Consider the following 4,841-nt stretch of genomic DNA (forward strand, 5'->3'; position numbering starts at 1 on the left):
GTCCTCCCCCCCCCCCGCTAGCCTTTGGTAGCATCTGGGCTTAGAGAATACTCTGGAGTTGGGGTAAAAGATGAATGGTAGAAATACAAGTACATGTTTTAAAGATTTAAGTTGCTTTTGGTTTTTGTAGTGCTGGACATTGAAGTTGGGGTCTTTCACACGCTAAGCAAGAAGTGTACCAGTCAGTGAGCTCCGTTCCCAAGGCCCCTCATGTTTATTGGGTTCCAAAAGTAAACAGGCACTGGTACTGGGATGAACCACCACAGTGGCTTTTCTTGGTTTCCTTTTTAAAAAATTTTTCATTTGATTAGTGCATGTGTGTTTTACATACTGTTCACACTGCTTGTGGGAAGTTGGTCCCTGTACACAACCCAACTCCTCCCCCCACGCCACCTCTTGGTCCCCTCGCCCTTTGAGAAAGACCCCTCTGCCTAATTCCTAGTACCTTTACTTTTGCTCTGTTTGTACTCTGTGTTTCTCACGTAGTGAAACCGTGTCATATTTAAGCTTGTGCGTCTGATTTATTTCACTTAACATCATGGTCGCGAGGTGCATCTGTTTTCCTTCAAATGACTCCAGTTTATCTTTATGGCCGTGTAGTTCTCCACTACAGGCTCTACAGGCTCTTCTCCTACTCATAGAGCCTCTTCCTCAGGTTCCATTTACCCCAGGGCCCTCTCGCCCTCTCTCCCTCTCTTTCTCTCTCAACCTCAACCAGATAATCCAAGCTTTAACTCCTGGTCATGTAAAACCTCTGAAATCTGAGGAAAATGGTAACAAGATTTGAGGTTTCCACCACAAGTCGAAAGTCTCAAATGTAAGCCAGATGTCATGGTACACGCCTGTAGTCACAGCACTCAGGAGGCTGAGGCAGGAGGATCGACCGCCATTAGTTCTAAGGCAGCCTGGGCTACACAGTGAGTTCAAGGCCAGCCTGCACTACAAAGTGCAGAGTGCAAAGTGTCTCCAAAAGTCAACCCACCAACCAAATAAACAAACAAATGTACGTCTCAAGTCTAAATTTGGTCAACAAGCATGAGAAAATAATAAAATCCTATTTATAAGACACTTAGAAGCAAATATATGATAAGATAATTTAAACATATAGTAACTAGTAATTTCAAAATCATGGTGTTGAAAGTAGGTAAGAATGTAAATTCATGAGTCAGATGAGGCATTATTTGCCTATAATCACAGGACTTGGGCAGGCTGAGGCAGATTACAAATTTGAGCCCAGCCTGGGCAACTTAGCAAGATCATGTCTCAACGTAAAAAATAAAAAAGCAGGGAGAAAAAGTATTCCTTACTTCTCTGAAGAAATACGAAATGAAAATTAAAGAGTGAAAAATCATCAGATAGTGCGTGAAATCACCCTTGGAAAAAAGTATCTTTCAAGGAACACTCACTGAGTACTCACTGTGTGCCACACTAAATCGTGACTGTGCATTGCAAACCACCAACAAACTGCTGTCCAGACCTGCCTGCGTCTCACTGCCATTTAGCAACATCCCCTGACCTCTGTCACGTCCACTGTGCTAAGCACCTGGGGTACTTCCATGAGAGACATGTGCCCAGACTCTGGTGGAGGAAAAAACAGAGGAAAACCCAAAGGGCTGAAAATTACAAAAAGGAAGTAAACAAAGGGTCAGTAAATTGTACCTCTCCCGAGATAGGGCGGTCCAGAAGTGACACACGCTACTGAGACCTCAGAGAGCAGAAGGAGTCAGCCTAGAGGGTTCTAGGAAAGAGTGGAACAAGCAGCAGGAAGGGAAAGTGCAAAGGTCCTGAGGTGAGAATGGGCAGCGTGGCTTGAATATAGTGAGCAAGGCAACAAGAGACACAAGCTCTCACCTCCTGCCTTGCCATAAGGTCCAGAGTTCAATCCCCGCTACCAAGAAAAACAAAACAAAAAAACCCAAGCTGAAGTCACAGTGGTAAACAGAAACTAGACCATGTAGAGTTTTTCTAAGGCCATGGGAGTAATCTGGATTTCATTCCAAGTACAATAGGAAAGCCAGAAAGCATTTGAAACACGAAAGCAACATCACCTGATTTGTATCTTAACAAAGTGTTTCCCGTAGTTGAATAAAAATGGATTGAAAAGAACCAATGGGGGAAATGGGCAGACAAGCCAGGAGGCAATCACAGTAAAATAGGCAAGAAACGAGGGCAACGCAGACTGAAATGCTAGGAGTGGAGGCGTGGGGGGAACTAACATCAGGTGCGTTTTACCTGTGTGTTGTTCATTTACGGGACTGAACCCAGGGCCTTCACACGGAGCCCATCCCCAGTGGTGACGGTGGAGCGATGGTGTCCACTTGAGAAGTTTGGCTAAGAGAAGCTTAGCCACGTCGGCTCTGCAATCCCACTATGGTAGGAAGGGGAGACAGGAAAGGCGCTGCTACTTGGTCCCTTCCAAGGATCTCCGGTCTTGTCCTTGGGCATCCTCTCCTAGCTTCCGGTGAGGATCCTTCAGCCTGTGGGTGCAGACTCCAGGCTCCATGGCGGACCCAGGGGCCTCCTGAGGTGGGCTGGCACCGGGCACTGCAGTGAGCTGCACACCTCTGATGACATCCTCCGGGCTCCAGTATGCAGACAGGCCCTCAGCACTCTTTCTCATCCGACTCTTGGTGGCCACTGTAAGCCAGTCTTGTAAATTCATATATTTGCATAGCTTGTACTATACCTGTTTTTCTAGTAAATACTGACCGAAACTTTTTTTTAAAATTTTGAAGACAGAGTCTTGCCATGTCACCAAGTTGCCCGGACTGGGCTTGAACTTGTGACCCTTCTGCCTCAGCCTCCCCGAGGGCTTGGATTACAAGTATGCATCACCACCCCAGTCAGATGTATTTTACAGATAGGCGAACTGATGGGATGTGGGGTAATAGAGGACAGCAGAGAATCATACGGGGATCCTAGGTTTCTGGGTCGAGCAGTTAGATGGACAGCCTAGCCAATGACTGCAGTGGGCAATAGAAATTACTGAATGTATGTTACACATTGCACTGCCTTCCAACCTAGGGGATGCCAAAGACTTTTCAACTGCCAAACTCAGTGAAGATCACATTTAATCTCTCTCCATTGCTAAACTACCCCTTCCTTAAAACTTCACTCTCTCTTGGTTTCTTCTCCTCTTTTTTTCTTTTGTGGTACTGGGAATTAAACCCAGAGCACTTGCATTGAGTTACATTCCCATCCTATCCCCTTTTGTAAAATGTTTAGACAGGATCTTGCTGAGTCACTTAATTGCCCAGGCTGGGCTGAAACTTGTGATCTTCCTGCCTCAGCCTTCCAGAGTGCTAGGATTACAGGTGTCACATCTGACTTTCTTAAAATATCAAACTCTCTAGGTTTTTCTCTTACTCACAGAGCTTCTTTCTCAGGTTCCATTTACCCCAGGGCTCTATCTCTCTGCTAATTCCTTCACACATCACCCTTGATGGACTCAACCAAGGAATCCAAACTTTAAGTCCTGGTCACACAAACCCTCTGAAATCTGTGTTTCCAACCAGATCTTTCCACTCCCTTCCAGAGCCTGCTAGTCGCTGTTTTCCAAATCTATGTGGATGTCTCAGTCACATGTCAGACTCCACGTGTACAAATGTGCCTCTCCTCTTCCGCTGACACTCCTACTCCTTCATCTCGCATTTTCGTCTCCAAAAGCCCCACTTTCTGAGAGTGCACCCATCTTCCCAAGCCCCAGTTCTGTGGATCATCGTATCCACCTGCTATTTCAAGCCCACATAAGTCAGTTTTCAAGCCCTAGCTCAGGAATCTGTCCTCTTCACACCCCACAGCCTTCATTTAGGTCCCTCCTCCTCCTCCTCCTCCTCCCCCCTCCCCCTCCCCCCCTTACTGTCCGCATCTCCAAAGCTTACTCCTTCCAAACAGCCCTTCCTTCACCCCTGAACTTCAGAGGAGTTGATGCCCCCACACACCTGCATCGGAAGACTTCGTATAGTACTTATCACAGTGTTTCTCCCCTGAACTCTTCCGGACAGACTGGGGAGGCTGAGGCAAGAGGACTGCTTGAGCTCAGGAGTTCAAGGCCAGTCTTCGGGTGGAAGAACTGCTCCCCAGTTCTGTTTAGTAAACCCTGGGTTTAAGATCAGCCTGACTGCTTTTGTCCTCCCCTCAGTGTCTGACTTCACACATAATAATTCTTCCTGGCATACAGACGACTTCTGATAAAACCTAGTTTTAGGCTGTTTTCTCAAACACAGACACAACCACCAACAACTGAGAAACACACTTTTGACCTTTTCTTTTCTCTTATAAGAGATATTAATACAGAAGATCGTGTCTTCTCTGTACAAAGCATATCTTCCTCTGTCAACTCCACAGGCCATAGGGACTTTCCGGGCTCTAAGCCACAGCCCTGGAGTCAATGGTTAAACTAAGGAATGGAGGTAACCCCACCAAACGTTCCCTATTTTCCCTGGTCCCAAAAATTTGCCATGAAAGATCTTTTCCATGAAAGAAATGATTGCATGAACTCTGACACTCACATCTTGCAAAGTTTTGCAAAACAAAAGGAAAAAAGACTGGTTTCTTAGCAGTTAGCCCTCCGTATAACCATTACTTAACCAAATACTGAGACAGCAACAAGTAACTTTGAACAACACAGAAAAAGTCCTAAGGCAAGACACCGCCTCTGATGTCATACAATAACTCCTCTGATTTTTGTCTTCCCTAAACTTGAGTCAGGATATTTGGCTTGAGTAAAATCGTGCTTTCAAAATGCTCTGTATCTTGTCGAATTCGACATGGAATTAGACACGGAATCGCGGATTTGACCAAATTCTTTTAAACCAGGACATCTAACTGGTGTCGCTGGC

This window comes from Fukomys damarensis, unplaced genomic scaffold (genome assembly GCF_012274545.1).
Source record: "Fukomys damarensis isolate Sample0158 unplaced genomic scaffold, DMR_v1.0_HiC HiC_scaffold_19, whole genome shotgun sequence".
Classification (NCBI taxonomy): Eukaryota; Metazoa; Chordata; class Mammalia; order Rodentia; family Bathyergidae; genus Fukomys; species Fukomys damarensis.